The sequence below is a fragment of the Episyrphus balteatus genome, chromosome 1 (genome assembly GCF_945859705.1).
Source record: "Episyrphus balteatus chromosome 1, idEpiBalt1.1, whole genome shotgun sequence".
Taxonomy (NCBI): Eukaryota; Metazoa; Arthropoda; class Insecta; order Diptera; family Syrphidae; genus Episyrphus; species Episyrphus balteatus.
In genome coordinates this window covers 172919587-172937267 of record NC_079134.1, presented here as the reverse complement: position 1 = coordinate 172937267, position 17681 = coordinate 172919587, and the positions used below count along the sequence as shown (strand labels likewise).

The 17681-nt window shown below is 28.5% G+C and overlaps 1 protein-coding gene across 16 annotated transcripts in view; it reads left to right on the top strand.

The window, feature by feature from the left end:
• The window catches only part of LOC129907765 (myocyte-specific enhancer factor 2), a 173928-nt gene that overhangs the window by 96336 nt on the left and 59911 nt on the right, over nucleotides 1–17681 (top strand). For all 16 annotated transcript variants that reach the window (XM_055984118.1, XM_055984129.1, XM_055984122.1 and 13 more), the window contains one exon: nucleotides 8837–8863. The gene's annotated coding sequence lies outside the window, so the exon portion shown is untranslated. The remainder of the gene's footprint in view (nucleotides 1–8836; nucleotides 8864–17681) is intronic.

Sequence of the window (17681 nt, the reverse complement as noted above, 5' to 3'; positions counted from 1 at the left end):
AATTTTTAACTTTTATTTGAAAGCAACACCGCAAAAAAAATTTCTATGGTGTGAGAATGGTTTATTATTTTAAAAAGTTGCCCTGTTATTGTAGTTTTCAAAAATGTATAAAAGTTTCCAAAGTTGCAGTTAGATCGCAAAATATTACAATTTGAATTCAACAAAACAGGGTTTTTCAAAGCAAAAATACAAACAAAAATAGAGGCTTTTGTTCAAAGAAAATTAAACAAATAACAGTTCGAGATAATGTGTTTGTTTTGGTTGTTTTTTGCTCTGAAAAAACCCTGTTTTGTTGAATTCAAATTGTAATATTTTGCGATCTAACTGCAACTTTGGAAACTTTTATACATTTTTGAAAACTACAATAACAGGGCAACTTTTTAAAATAATAAACCATTCTCACACCATAGAAATTTTTTTTGCGGTGTTGCTTTCAAATAAAAGTTAAAAATTGATTTTTTATAAAACTTGAAACTGTTAGTTAATTTGCATCGAAATGGCTTATGGAATAAAAAATATTTTGATTAATTAATTGTTCCTAATTATTTGTCAATGTTTTAGTAAAAAAATTGTAAAAAACAAAAATCAATAATGGCAGCAGGAAGCAAAATACTGTTGCAAAGTCGAGATTTTTCGAAATTTCACAAGAATTGCATTAAATCGGAAACCGTAAGGATTTGGGATGAACAAGTTACCAAATTCTGAGAGCCCTTAAGATCCCCTATTAGCATACTTCGTTTGATCCATTACTTTTGGGACACCCTGTATATCAAGTTATGCATTCGTACAAAAAAAAAAAAGTTGAGATAACATTTTTCCATGACATTACGATGGTAGACAATGCCAAAAAAGTGGGTCCCGGAAGTCCGTCTGTCTGTCTGTCTGTCTGTCTGTCAGTCTGTCTGTCAGTCTGTCTGTCAGTCTGTCTGTCTGTCTGTCAGTCTGTCTGTCTGTCTGTCTGTATAAGGAGCTACAGCCTAAACGGATGGACCGATTAGTGTCAAACTTGGTATGTAGCGTTATTTGGCGACTCTCCAGAGGGGTTTTTGGAATTAATTTTTTTGGACCAAAAATAACGGTACTTGTCATATACCGATTTTAGTAAAATTGAAATATCTCGAAAACGTTTTAAGCTAAGGTCTATCTTACAATGAAAAAATTTTTTTTTGAAAATCATTATTAACGGTACCTGCCATAGAACCGTTTTTTTCAAATCCGATTATCTCCGAAACTGCTTATTCGATTTCAACGAAACTTTTTGTAAAGAAGCATTTATATAATTTAAATATAAGCCAAAAATAAGATTTTGAAAAAAAATAATTTTTGGATTTTTTAAAAAAATTTGAAATTTTTTTTTTTTTTAAATCAAATTTTCGAAAACGGGACATTGAATTTTTTTGAAATTTTGGTTTTAGATGTTGATTAGTGATTTCTAAAGAATGGCATACCAATTTTATTTTAAAACTTTTTCTCCAAAAAATTATTTATAAAAAATTAGTTTTTTAAAAAACGGCTCTAACGATTTTGAAATTTTTTTTTCTAAAAATGCATCTTAATATATCAATCAAAACTGCATACTTGTTTTGGAGGGCAATTTAATTTCAGATTTTATTTAATTTTTTTTTTAAACGAATTTTATTTTTTTTTTCCAAATTTCTATATAAAAAGTCATAAAAATTTAAGCAACTTTAACTCTAAAAGCAAGTTCGTGCGACCCAGTCGTGCATTTTATTTCTTCTTAATTTCTTTTTTTTTTATTTTCCTGAATATGAATATGAAAACAGCATTAAAATGAAAAAACAAAACAAAAATCAGCCAAATCGGTTAAGACATTCTCGAGTTTTTGCCAAAATTATCTACATCCGACAATTTTTGTAAAAGACAGATTTTCTTGAATACTGGAAATTGCTCTGCTGACTTCAAAAGCAAATTAAAAAAAAAAAGAAAAATGTTTTCCAGGTGAGTATCAATATAGCTATCATAATTTTATAGTCATAACCCAAGCACAAAGGAGATGGCACATTTTTCTATGGAGCTTGGGCCCAGTGTGTTCACTAACGAAATTGGTATCAAATGAAAGGTGACGGTAAGCACATTACGTGGGTAAAATATTTTCAAATTCGTTAGTGGGGTTTTGGAGATATTTGAGTTTGAAGTTTCGGATTTCACAATCAAGATTTCAGCTAATTTTTCGAACAATTAATCGTAGAATGCGTAATAATGGGTGTACAGAAATAATGTTGGTATCAAATGAAAGGTATTTCTCTTGTCTATAAATCTGTATCAAAAGTTTTTTTCTTTATTAAAAAAAATAATACATATTAGGTATTTACTTCTCAAAAGGTGATTTTTTTAAGCGAGGCATTTGGCACATCGAAATATCAAAATATTCAGTGGTGACATGCACTTTTTTTTGCAATTTTTCAATAGCTTAATGTGTTACCTTTAATTCTATATATAAAATAGTTCTTTAAAACATACAAAAACCTTATAATAAGCAAAATACACAAAAACGAGCTGAAATATGCCTATTAAATAATAAGAATAGAAACTATAGTTCAGTCAATGGGGAAAAATCTGGAAAAAGCTATGACGTCAGCTAAGTTTGAATGCAGTATTGAAGAGGGGTTTATCCCAAGTAAAAATCTCAGATTGCGTATTGTTTGGTCTTGTGGGGCGACCGCCATTTTGAAAAACTCATTTGTCTCAATATCTCGAGAACGACTGGTCGGACAGAAAACTAGAGAGGACTTTTTAGATTGGAAATTAGTTAATCTTTCTTTTTCTAGTACATCATTTTTCTCTAGGAGTTATTATTTCAGAGTTACACTACCGAAAATTGTGTGTTTTTTGATATTTTAAATATTTTAAACAACCCTTAGAGTTAAGTGCGGAATTACTGAGAATGAGACACTTTGCGGTTCTGTTACTCTGAAAGTATAACTCCTATAGAAAAATGATGTACTAGAAAAAGAAAGATTAACTAATTTCCAATCTAAAAAGTCCTTTCTACGCATTCTACGATTAATTGTTCAAAAAAATAGCTGAAATCTTGATTTTGAAATTCGAAACTTCAAACTCAAATATCTCCAAAATCCCACTAACGAATTTGAAAATATTTTACCCACGTAATGTGCTTACCGTCACCTTTCATTTGATACCCATTTCGTAAGTGAACACACTGGGCCCAAAAATGTGCCATCTCCTTTCGTGTTGACCTGTGTAATTAACAAATAAAAGAAAAAAGGACTCTTTTGAATTTTGATGTTTTACGCGAATATAAGACTGTTAACCTTTTATATATGTAATCTTGAATAAGATCTTGTAATGACTTATAGTAAGAAGCAGGATTTACTCTTATCTTTATTTAAATGAAAATTTTAGAAAAGAATTTAATTTCCAAAGGTAATCAATTAGATGACTAAAAAATAATGTTTATTTAACAAACGTTTTTATGAATTCATCTCAGCATCAGATTTAAAGCAAATTAAAAATATTATTTTAAATTTAAATTTACACAAAAATCAATTTATACAAATTTCTTAAATTTTTAATATTAAAGTACCTAATTTTTAAAGTATGTAGTTTTAAAAAAATATCAAATAAATATATCTGAATTTTGGTTTAATTTGGTTTTAATACAAAATAAGATTAATGAATAAACGTGTTTTAGAATTTTTTCTCAAATATGTCTTTAGTTGTTATGGTTTAAAAAATGTACCTATTTAATGAAGATCGTTCAAATAATTTGTTTTTATTTATATTATTTTATATTTTTTAAAGATTACTTTATTTTTTTAAATTTAAAAAAAAATTGTATAAATTAATTTGTATGTTAATTTAAATTATATTTAAATTTAATAATTTAATTTTTACAAGTATTTTGCTTAAGGAGTATGTATGGCCACGCTGACGAGTCGAAAAATTCGCTATTATTTTAAATTCGACCATTCGCAGTGTCTTAACATTCCTGTCCAATAATGTCTGTAAATTTGCCAATTTTGAGTGTTTCGGTACCCAACATGTCTTGAAATAATCATAACAGTTCGGGTTTTTTTAGAAAGAACAAAAAAAAAAGAAAATTCATTCTACTTCATGCAACAAATTTCAATTTATAGACAAAAAGTGCATATATATTTATGAACCTATTGCACAGTGTAATTTTTATTTTTTTTTAACCAAAATAAGTTTATGCTTCAGTCTGACGAATCCACAATAATTCTATCTTGGTGAAGGGATTTCACCTAAAAATATTTGAAACATTATTTTTTTCGCTGATTAATTAATGAACCACAGACTCTATTTGATATTTGATTTGCAAATGAGTAAATTTGTTTTGCAAAGGAACTAATTGAATTTGTAAATTGGTTCAAATTGTAAAAAGGCTAAATGTAATTTGTGTAAGGATAAACTTACTGTGACAACCTACAAAATTAAAACTTCATTTATAGTAGGGGAGCCCGAGATGCTAAATTTGCAGTTACTTGAGCGCCATGGGGACCTATTGGATTGCGAAGATTAGGTTCTAAAACGAAAAAAAGTATATGGAAGTTTTCCATTTAAGTGGGGATAAGAGCTTATAAACACGTTAAGGAAATGTAAAAAAAAACTGTCGCATTGAAATACTCGAGCGCGTCAGATATTAATAGGGTATACTCGCATTGGCTTTGTGATAACCGATATATATTAATCTGACGATAAGACAGTGGTGGGTGGCTACAAAAAGCGGTAGAAAAAATAAAAAAAAAAAAGTTATTCGAGCGTGTCAGATTTTGAGAGGGTACGTTCAGTAAACTCCAAATAGTGTTCAATTTGAATAACTGACGATTTGGACGTGGCCTACACTTATAAATTATTTTTGAAAATGTAAAAAAAAATTGTTAACTTAAGTTACTCGAGCGCGTCAGATTTTTCTACTGTAGGTTCAGCTCGATGTCAGAGTCACCCTAAATGATAATCTGACAATTATGTTAAGGTGTATTGCTAATCTGACAATTTGAAAAAAAAATTAGACAGTTTTTGAATATAAAACAATATTTTCGTTTCTTCTGGTTATTATACCTACTGGATGTTACACAACATTTATATTATATACATATTATATACAAAGGTAAATCAATAATTTAATATTGATAATAACTGGATTCGTTTTCCAGGTTGTTTTTCAACTTTGTCGTCATCTCGTGTTTCTGTAAGCAAAAATGGTTATGATACTTACTTGATAATCTTTCCTTCGAATGATAAATTATTATTAAAAAGTAAACGTAATTAAAGTCATAAGTTTTGCTCGTCTGGTTAACGAAAGAAAAAAATACCCCGAATCTAAGAACATTACGTAATGACCAGACGATCGGAGCTGCTATATTTATTAAAGATGGGGCTTTTGCTATAAAGTTAAGAATGTCACGTTATTCCTCGATACACAAATTTGAGTGTTGGACCGGTTTGGAAATTTTCCGATAGTGAATTCCATATAAAACGTCTTTTGGGGCTTATTCCCTTTGGCACGTTATTTTTTATCAACTTTAATGAATTCTGTATGATTTTTTTATGTCAATCTGTATCCACATAATAAGTGTAGGTAAATTAGATAAAAAAATTAAGATATTTCGACAAAAACCTTAAAAACTCGGCATTATGAACCAAAAAATTGTATTTTTTTTTTACTGTACCTTCATGCTTTATCGATAATTTTGGCTATATTGCCCCATGAAAACCGTCAGATTATATGTTTTTCGTGTTCCTGATAAAATTCCCTTCAGAATAAAAAAAAAATTAATCGCGCTCGAGTATTTCGAGGTGACGTTTTTTTTTTACAACTTCGTGCCTCCGCCATTTTCTTATGCCTCACTCAAATTGTCAGATTATTGAAATATACACTTATCTGGACGTACTTAACCTACCATTTCTTAATCTGACGTGCTAGAGTATTTCCGAGGATCGATTTTTTTATACTAATCTGACGGGCTGCCCACAACACAGACCACTGTATCAAGCTTTTATATTTGGTAGGAGTACATTACTAAGTACAAGCTTTCTCCCCATATGATTTTCTGACGCGCTCGAGTAACGCGCGAAATCCCTTCCTGGGCTCCCCTACTATTAAGCAATATTCTGTTTTATATAAATTAAAAAAATTACAAATAAATAGTTTCAGCAACAAAAAAAATATGTTTCCAAAAACATGCATTTACAGTTACTAAAACTTTAACTATTAAAGAATTTTGTGTTGCACATAAAATGTGTCAATTATTTTTCAGTTTTCAGACAGGATAACATTTATCACTGAAAATATTTCTAAATAACAAGAAAATATTTAATATTCAGTAAATTGCCGCTGGATACAATTTGTGCCCAGTAAATTTACTAAGAATTCTGTTTGTTTAAAGCATTTATATTGTGAAACTTTAATGAAATATTTAATTGACAGACAATATTTAAAGAAGTTAAATGGAAACTTAGTTAAACTTCCTGCAAAAAGCTCTCAGAGTTACATTTTATCAAACTTTGAAATTATTTGTAACGATTTTTATTTAATTTTTTCTTTTTAATATTCATACAGATATACAAAGAACTCGATTTCTAAGTAATATTAATGAGTTTTTTTTTCCAAACACATTCCAATCATCCAAATAATTGTTTTGCTTTCTTCTTGAGATGCAAGACGACTTCAGTCGTATTTTTGACCTTTATTTTAATCCCAATGAAATAAAATAAAATCACTTAAAACTTCAAAGCCAAGCACGCATTTTAATGATGATCGTGCATCTTTCTCAAAAGAAATCATCCACCCATTAAGATCACTTCGAGGCATTTCTCTTCGATACAAAGTACTCGATAGCATTCGAATGTGGATCAGCTTCAACAAAAAACATAAATCCATCCACTTTGTCTTATATTACACTGTGGTGTTGTAAAACTCTGCTTTATTTTCTTCTTTCTTCACATTTTTCAATTCGATTTTCTATCCATGCCATCATCGTGTTGGGTGTTGTATTATAAAATTGCACAAAGAAAATTCCTTTTGGATCCTTGGCAGGAGAAGAATTAACTCACTAAAATCGACCCACTTTGACCTCGAGGTTTTTTGTTGAATGGAATTTTTCTTGGTTTCTTTTTTATATTTTTTTTTTTGCTTGTATAGTGTCTTCCAAGTTCTGGGACATAATATACTCAATGAGAAAGAAAAATAAAATGTAACCCATCACTTTTGTGGACATAATTGTTTGCAACAGCAGCAATGCATAATGTTGTGATGGGGAGGGTAAAAGAGGGAGATGTGTAAGGGGGTTAAATCGGTCGGTGTTGGTTCCATTTATCCTTCAAGCGTGCACCACAACAATATAACATAACAAGAAAGAAGATTTATTATATCCTTTCGACTATAAAACCAAAGACTTTATGTGCACATATGTATTTTATTTACATATGATTAGGGTAACTTCGGGCATTATGGCGCACCGGGCATTATGGCGCACCTCTCAACTACCATACTTCCAATACTCGCATTTAAATAAAACCAATGCAGAAACTTTGGCCTTCGTCGAACACTAGCCTTGTGACGATCGCAGGTCAGTGCTATTATTTTTGTGCCAAACAAAAAAGAAAACAAAAAAAATATACCGGTTCTGGGTTCCAATATAATATCGCTTTGTTTTTGTTTGTGTGTATCTCGGTAAGTATACAGTGCACGTGTTTGCTGTAAAGAGTGAAATGCAGAGTACAGTTTTGGTTTGGTTATATCAATTGTTATATTTTAAATTAAGTAAAAATTGTGTTTAGTTTTTGGAGTTTTGTGAATATGTGTATATTTTGCAATATGGCGCAGATGTAGTAAGGGCATTATGGCGCTATATTATACCCGACTGCGCCATAATGCCCTTATGTAAAACTAATTTCAAAAGTAACTCTGCATTTTTTTAAATTTGAAAATAACCTCAATTTAACGTTAATTTTATGAAACTTATTTACAATTATATTTCAGAAATGCTGAATATACGTAAAAAAAGTAAAGGGTTCCGAAGTAAATGGGGTTCGCCATATTGCCCGTACATAGGGCAATATGGTTTTTTTTTGAGTATTTTTAATTTAATTTATTTTTTGTTAAAAAGCTTGAATTTTTATTCTTAAATAATTTATTTATGTTACGTTTTTATGAAATTTAATTAAAAAAAATGATTGGAGTAAAAATTGTAGTCCGTAGTAAAGTTATTTGAGTTTGTGCTTAGGTATGCCATAATGCCCTAATTTACCCTATATGAAGGTACATATAAAAATGCAAAGGGTGTCTTAAACCCCCCTTTTTTCTCACCCTCCGTGTTTTCAGTAAATGCGTCATTACAAACTTGCATGCTTTGACACTTGTTTTGCAAAAAAATTAAAATAAAAAAAAACAATCGTAATGTGGTTTGCTTTTATGTGCGTTTCTGTGGCAAGAGTGTCTTCAATGACAAATGGGTAATTATAATTTTTTTCATTCTTATTTTTGTTAATTTTTTATTTTTAAAAATATAATTTAATTACGTGTCAGTTGCAATGCAATATGAAATGGATCAACATTTTTTTTTTCAAAATTATACTCAACTGTCACCAGAAAAAAAAAACAATTTTTATTTATTTTGATTTTTTGTCTCCTCTTTGATGCAGGTTTTATGTGATGCTGCAACAGAGTGGCGTGTGTCTATTCTTTATATTTTTTAAATTAAATTTATTACAGTTTTCTGTTGTAAATTGAGTTTTGTACTTATTTTTCCCTAGAAATTAGTTTAGTTTACTATTAAAGTGAATTTACTAAACAATTTATAATTCTTGTTTGTTTTTTTATTTTTCTTTGCAGGATATGCTGGGATAAGAAATTCTTGTGGTAAGTTCATAATAGGTACTTGCAATTTATTTTTTCTGTAGTTAAGGTATTTATTTATGGAAACTGCATTAGATTTGTCTTAATACAAAAAATTTTAAATTTCTTGCAAAATAATTAGTTATTTCTGAGAATTAGTCAGTCGTTATTAAAATAAAATGCACGACTGGGGTCGCACGTACTTGCTCTTGCAGTTCAAAGCACTTTTATGTTAGTCTACTTGTAGATTTTAAAAGCTGGATCTAAATTTAAAAAAAAAAATGATATTGGGGAAGAGCCGACATTTAGGGCAAAATTTTGTTAAATGAAAAAAATCTTTTTTGTTATTTGACTTTTTTGAAAAAAAAAAAAAAAAAATGCAGTTTTATTGCCACTGCTTTAAATATTACGTATACAAAGTTTAATCAAAATCGTTAGAGCCGTTTTCGAGAAATTCGAAATATCGTATTTTTTTGTATGGGAGGCAGGTATACGTTCTAAACGAGATATAAAAAAACAAAAAAAAACCAACTTTCAGAATTCCATAAAACTCATCTGTACCAAATTTAAAGAAAATCCATCCACCCATTTAGGCTGTGGAAATGTGTACAGATGGACGCACAACCGCACAACCGCACAGACGCACAGACGCACGGACGGAATTGTGGGAACCACTTTTTCGGAATTCTCCATCATCGTAATGTTGGTTTTGATTAAAACCTCAATTTTTTTTTCGACACGAAACCAATACTTGCCCTATAGAGCAAGTAAAAATGGCTGTCTGTAAAGCCGGTTTAAGGACGATGATTTTACGTGATAACGTCATAAGAAAATAGGTTGTGTGCTTTTGTTAAAAAAAATTATCTAAAAATTATTTATTTGTCAACTTTCTGGTAAAAAAAATTGTATAAGATAAATAAATCTTATAGTAAAGTTGTTAAGCTAAAGAAAAAAAATACCTTTTTTTTCTTTACTCATTAGGTACCTATATCAATTTATTTCATATGAAAAACTTACAAAAAAATTACACCATTAAAAAGTTTAATATTTTTTCTAAAAAATAAAGCCATTGCTTAAAAGTTATAAAAATAATTTATTGAAAACCATAATTTTTCATGAAAAAAGTGAAGAAATCAAACTTTTTTTCATCTAACAACATTAGGTATATCCATTTGTTTAAATTAATTTTATACCATCTGAATGTCTATTGTTTCAGCTCAAAATATTCATATTAACCATGTCTTCACGACATCTAGAATATTTAGAACCCAATCAGTTTTCATAAAAAAAAAGCAAATAAATCAATCTTTTTTATCTTTTCAAACCATTTAATCGATTTTTTTCTAAGTCAACCTTAATAAATCTATAGATCATGTGAAAGCTAATTATTTTACCTTTTATATGACGCTTTAATCATATTTCTACAATGCCTACAAACAAAGTTAGAATTTTCTAAAGCCAACCATGTCGAAATTTCAAACTGAGATAACCGTACTTCCCAATACCAATTTTTTACACATGCATGCACATGGCCATAAGCTATATGCTAAAATAAAATACCCCTAAAAAAGTAGGGTTTTTTTTTTCAAAAAATCATATTTCAAAACGCAGAGATTTAGAAAAAAATTCGTAATAGACCCCTTATTTTTTTTCATTATCTTTTAAATAGAATTTTTCGAATTTAAAAAAAAAATTTCTCCTACCTATAATCAAAAGTCAAAAGTCTACCTCGTGTTTAAGTTTTAAAAAACCATTTATAACCTAGTTTTTTTTTAAATTTCTAGGTATCGCTTAAAAACAAATTAAACTTTGCAATTTAGTTTTACCCCTATTTACCCTATTAAATGATAATATTTTTAAAAATCCTTCATTTGTATTCAACTTTAGGTTGTTTTCTTTCAAATAAGCTATAGAAAAATTTTGTGTCTCCAAAACTTTATTTTTAATTAAAATTTTTGCCGCACTGCTAAAAATTTCAGGTGAAACGGAAGAAAATGGAGTCACTTTTTCGTGGATGCTGTCATGGTTCATATATTTATAAGATGTTATCACGTCAAAACAAAAAAAAAAACCCAACATCTTGACAAAAATTCTTGCAATGTTTATGAATTTTTTTTTTCAACGGTTCATTCTGTAATCGAAAATAGATAACTTTTCAAAAAAAAAAAAGCTTTAAAATATCATATTTCATCCTTACAGAAATTTTTGTTTTTTGAAATTTTTTAAATTGAATATAATCTTCCCAAACATTGTATTTATAATTTTCGGGATAAATTTTCAAAAATGATTTCCCAAATGTAATGAAATGACATAATGGCATTTAGGTCATATATCTCACCATAACTTTTGAACTCTAACATTATCTACCTAAGAAAAATTGAACTGAATTTCCCTTCAATCCATAAAAATCTAATACAAATCATTAGCAATTTGTTGATTTGTTTTTTTTTTTTTTTTTTTACCTCCGATTTATTTAGCATGTTCTTTTATGCTCATAATTTATTCGGTCTCGCATGTAAAAAGAATATACGTCAAAAAAAGAATGAATGGCATGCTCTAATAGACAATCGAATATGCTCTTTTACCTGTGATGGTTAGGAAAAGACGATCCATATACATAAATCCCTCAGAAAAAAAAAACTTTTTTTATCTTTTGGATTTTTGTTTTCTTATTTCTTTGTGAGTTCTTGACTTATTCACAACACAAAAATTTTTATCCTAGACAGAAGTTTTTCCATATTTTGACAGCCGACATAAAAAGATTGATGGCTATCAATATATTCATTTTATCACTCGATACCTCCTACATTAAATTTATATTGAAGGAAACATCTTCAATCAAATTGAATTTTGATAAGGATACTACACCATACTACCTGTCCTTATAACATATGAGTACCTAATAATGCTTAATATCATTCGTGCACCTTCTTCTTTTTTTGCAAATTTTTGGTAGGTGGTGTATCGTGTTCATATCCCGTGTGAGCTTCATTTTTTGACTTTGATCGAAATGATGTTGTTGGCATCATCAGACTAAGTCTAAGTGAATTGAATATTTGATAATAATCGACAGGGAATCGATATAGACAAAAAAGGAATCATAAAATGTATACAAAGAATTTTTCTCTAGTACTTCAAAACAGCATTAAAAACACTCTATTCGACTTTTAAACCTCAAAAGAGTATAAATATAAATTCATAGAACAAATTCTTTACCTGCTTTTATTCTGGTAGCTTTTTGAATCAAAAAACCGTTGCGAATAGAATAAAAATGGTGTTTTCAAATGCAAACGATTTCATGGATTTTTTCTGAAAATTATGAATTTATTAAGACCTAATAACCTATTATTTCATTTTGGGAAATTAAAAATAACGGTATTATTTGAAAATTGTAACCTCAAAGATGTAATTCTAAGCAACAATATACCCAAAGGAAATTTTTAAAACATCAAATAAGTGATGTGAAAGTACTTTAAAACTGAGAATAAAAATGTTCGTTCTTTGTGATTCTCATGGTTTCAAGGGACCTTGCGAAAATTCATAATTTTATTTGTTTATTTTGCTTTATTCTGATTTGCATAGGAAAATGTGTGCAACTTGAAAGATTGACTTATTTTGAAATGCAATGTAATGGAATCCATGTGCATTTAATCAATAGAGATTCGAAAAGGAACCTTTAATTTAAAAGCACTCCATTCGACTGTTAAACTTCAAAAGAGTATAAATATAAATTCATAGAACAAATTCTTATATGTACCTTCTTTTATTCTAGTAGATTTTTGAATAAAAAAACTGTTGCAAATAAAACAAAAATGTGTGTTCAAATGCAAACGATTTCATGGGATTAATCCAAAATTGATGAACTTATTAAGACCAATAACCTATTATTTAATTTTGGAAAATTAAAAATAACGGTACTTTTTCAAAATTTAAACCTCAAGGAAGAAATTCTAAGCAAAAATATACCCAAAGAAAATTTTTAAAACATCAAAAAAGTAAATTTTAAAGTACTTTAAAACTGAGAATAAATGTTCGTTCTTTGTGATTCTCATGGTTTCAAGGGACCTTAAGAAAACTTAATTTTGTATTAGTTTCGTTTTCTTTATTATAATTTGCATTGGAAAAAGGATGCAATCTGAAAAGATGGAGTCATTTAGAAATAAAAACTAAAAAATAATGAGGTTGGAGGGTAAACAAACTTAAAAATGTATTTGTAAATAGATTATCTTAGAGCTGAAGTATTGTAGAATTCTCATGTTATCAATACATTCGCGAGCGGTTTTATTAAATTCAGTAAAAAATCGAAAATTTCCAGATAATTTTTTAAAATAGTTAAGAAATAGTACTATGAAAGATCAATATTTTAAGTAAAAAGCTATTACCTTGACTGAAATGCTATGCAGTTTCGATATATTTCTAATTTTGTTGGTCTCAAAAATATTGAGTCTCTGATAAGTTTTACTTTTGTATTTTATTTCATTTTCTCAGATCACATAAAAAAAGGCACTCGAGTTGCCGCCCTATACAATAATAAAAATAAAATAAATTAAAATAAAATAATATGAAACAGCACATTTAAATATTTTTTTTATTATTTTTCGTTTAGTTATATATGTGTTGCTTTAAATTGGAACCTCGTGTCATTAAATTTTTTTATTTGATTTCATTCATAAAACAAAAATTTATGGCACTTTGACTTTGAACCTAATCGGTTGTAAGCTGTTTTTCTCCTACACTTGTGTTCAATTTATTTCAGGGCTCAAACAAACAAAACCCTCTCATTGAAAATGAAAGAATCGGTAGATTTTTTGTCTTTTTTTTTTGGGATTCTTGAAACAAATAAAAACAAACCTTTTGAACCGATTGCAATTTTTTTCGAAAAGAAGATCTAAGAACTTCTTAGCGCTAACATATTCCATCGAAAATACCTTTCACGTTGCTAAGTTACGTACGTTCTCCAAATAATAAAAATAAATTCATTTTACCTGATTCCATCTTAAGAATTCCAAGAACCAGCTTTAAATTTCAAGTATTTTTTTCTCCGAAGCTTTCTTGTATTGTGTTTATATTTAATTTCCTAGCCCAATAACTTTACTTATTTGAAGTTCCCATTTGAATAGTCATAATTTCTTTGAAGATCCCCCCAATCTCCAAGTGGCAGACATTCGAAGAAAAAAAAAGAACTTTTTTCTTCTTCTTTAAAGTGGGTGTAAAGTATCTGAGCACGTGCCAACGTTCTCAAAAAAAAATCTATCCCGATTCAAATCATATTTACATCAGAGAAGAATGTAACCACCCTTTTCCTCTCTCCCTTACTTTTTGATTTTCTTTTCGTCAGAAATGGAATTCCCAAATAATATTCATTCACCATGAAATCGAGGGCAATGATTTATATTTGTGAAATTTTCGTGTTCATTTCCAAATATTATACGAAACCTATTTTCACATTAAGATTTTCCAAGTCCTTATTTTCATATTGTTCTGTTCATGGGCAGTCAGTTGGATAATAGGTATGTTTTTTTTTTGCCCCTTCGATTGAATAACGAATGAATTGCAAACTTACGGTCGATAATAAAATCAGAAAAAGGATAACTTTTTTTTTTTGTCGTATTCAAGAAGAAGACGACTCAATGATGAGTGAATAGTGAATTATTTATTTTTGTATGTATTTGGAATAAAAATATGTACCTTCATAATAATCAAAAAAAGGATTGAAGAAGGTTAATTTTATTTGGCATTATTTAAAAGAAAAGGGACAAGTTTGAATAGCAACAGTTGTATTTAAAAAAAATTTAATTCTTTAAATTTAAACTTAGTATAGTAATTATACTTTAAAAATTTAGGATATTTTCGTTTTTTTTTATGATGATTTAAAAAAAAAAAAACAATTATTGCAGTTTGGCGATAAGCAAAACGCACATGCATTAAATATTAAAAAGGTTGTTCAAAATGATGCGATATGCAATTATTTTGGTGGAGAGACGTTGATATTTTTGTTAATCACTGCGCATTAAACTAGCCATCATATACAGCCTTTTAAAAAACACAAAAAAAACACCGAAATGTGTCCCTTCTCAAAGGAAGACCATTCAAAAAAATAAACTTAAAATAAATGATGGGTTGTCCTATGATGAGTTGTCAAATGATGAGTTGAGATGATCCCAGAATAAAAGAGGTTGTCTGTAAAGCCGGTTTACGGACGATGATTTTATGTGATAACGTTGCAAGTAAACAGGATGTGTGCTTTTAAAATGAGTTAATTGAAGCGTTTATTTATTTCAAGCAATCATAATTTACAAGAAAAAGCTAAAAAAAAAAACCTTTTTTCTTTTCTCATTATATTAATTTTTTTATTTTAAAAGCTTACAAAAAAAATTATACCATTAAAAAGCCAAATATTTCTTTTAAATAATAAAACCATTTTTAAATTTTTACAATGCGCAAAAAGTATTAAAATAATTTATTAAAAACAATCATTTCTTATGAAAAAATTCATTTTTTTGATATAGCAACCATTTATAAATTTTATACCACCTGAAAGCTTATTGAACTCGATCAATTTTCATCAAAAAAGGCAAAAAAACATATAATTTTATCTTCTCACGCTATTGAATCAATTTTTTTTCAATGACAACCTATAAAAAATTGTATATCATGTGATATATTTCACCTTTCATTTCATAAAGCCATACTTTAATTTTTAAAATGCGCAACAAGTATAAAAATAATTTATTCAAAACAATAATTTTGATATAAAAAATGAAAGGTAATTGTATCAGGATTCTCATAAAAGTTTAATAAAAATTCTATCTGCTCTTGGGCAAAAGTTATAACCTGTTGAATTCTAAAATTTTATTTTACCGTTATCTCAAAATTGTGTTTACGAAAATGATTGAAACTTCGCACACATATAGTCGTAGTCATGGTCTATCATTACTCTATATACTTTATTCCTGTATCTATTAAAGAATAAAAATAAAAAACGATGAAAATCGGTTAAAAACGGTCAAAAAACGTGTTTTTAAACATTTTTCTTCCGTTATTCAGTCAAAACTCGATAAACGATTCCAATTTTTTGCACATGTATGCATAAGGCCAAAACATACATGTCCTATAAGTTTGAGAGTTTTTGAACGCAACTACACAAAAATTCCCCTAAAAAACAAGGTGTTTTTCAAAAATTCATATTTCGAAACGCAGAGTGTTGGAAAAAAATCAGGTGCCTAATTTTATTATCCCTCATCTATCACCTGGCATCTTTAGAATTGTCAAAAAAAAAATTTCCTTTACCCAAAATCATCTTTTTGTCATAGCCCCAACACGTGTACAACGTTCAAAAAAAAAAACGTTATAGCTTAGTTTCAAAATTTTTTAGAATTCTTTCTTGAATGCAGTTATTCTAAAATTTATCTCATCTATCTATAGCAAAAAAAAAATCAATTCTCTACAACTTCGCGTTTAGATTTTAGCCTAAATTTCATCTTTCCGTTTTACCCCTGTTAACCCTATTAAATGACGGAATTTTTAAAAATCCTTCATTAGGTTATTATCTTTCTTTCTTATCTTTCAAATAAGCTACAGAAGATATCTCTGATAGTTTATTTTTAATTTGCGCGAGAGTGTAACGTTAGAAAATGGTGTCACTTTTTTGTGGTGGCTGCCATGGTTCATCGATTTATAAGAAGTTATCACGTCAAAAATGAAAAGAGACGAAACTTAGCATTAACTATTTTTTAAAAAGATAGATATACTGGCTGTTAACACTCTGTCTAGACTCTGAGTCTATAATTTTAAAACAAATTGAGCCAAACAAAGTTTTCTTTCAATATTTTGTCGAAAAACTTTATAAAAGCAAAAAAAAAAACAACATTTTTGCTGAAAAAATAAAACGTTTTAGAAGGTACCTAGCGAAACAGAAGGATTTAATCCTAAAAGATTTAATAATGTGGGAGGTTCTTAACTTAAACCAGTCTCTGATATTATTTATCTTCTCCTACATATAATTGAAAAATTAAACATTTAAATATTTATCTTGCAATTTGTGTATAGTTCTAACGAAACAAAGTTATAATATTTCTTCTTCTGAAAACACCATTTATCTTGTTATATTTGTTTTTCTTCTTACAATTCTATTTTCAATACAAACCATTCATTTAAAAACATGCCCAATTATACGTTTAATCCTTTTGAAATCTTTTCCACGTGACCAAAGCTACAAAAACTAATTGACTGTTAATTGGCAGACCTCTTGTTTTTACCACAAAACCCTTTCCTTCGATACAAATGTAGGTAGGTATTCAAAAACCCCAAAATCATCTCAATTTATAATGAGTTCTATACTTTGTACCTTTATCTCAATTAAAATCCTTTAATTATTCCCATCCACAAACCTTTCTTATATAGAGACAAAATGGACAAAACCATCAAACAAAACTGTCTTCAATTTGAATATAAACTGGAACTCTGTAAACAGATAATCTGATTGAAGAGAAAGCGCACCCCAATAAAAAAGAATAAATAAACCGAAGAAAAACCCTGAACTCATCCCTCTCTCGTTTCCCTTTCAATAATTTTACACAACCAAACAAAAAAAAAATTAAAAAAAAACTGGGTGTCGTCCTTTCGGCCTAAAAAAGGAAAACCCGGTTCATTCACTCGATTAAACAACTTCTTGTGAACATTTTGAATTTTTTTTTTATTTTGTATCAAAAAAAGTCGAATACTATGACAGATCTTTGTTGTATTGTGGTGAAAGGATATTTTGATGGAAAGTGTGGATATGGGATCAAGGAAACGGAAAACTAGTTAAAGGTTACAACGTGTCTATATGTGAAGTGTCGTC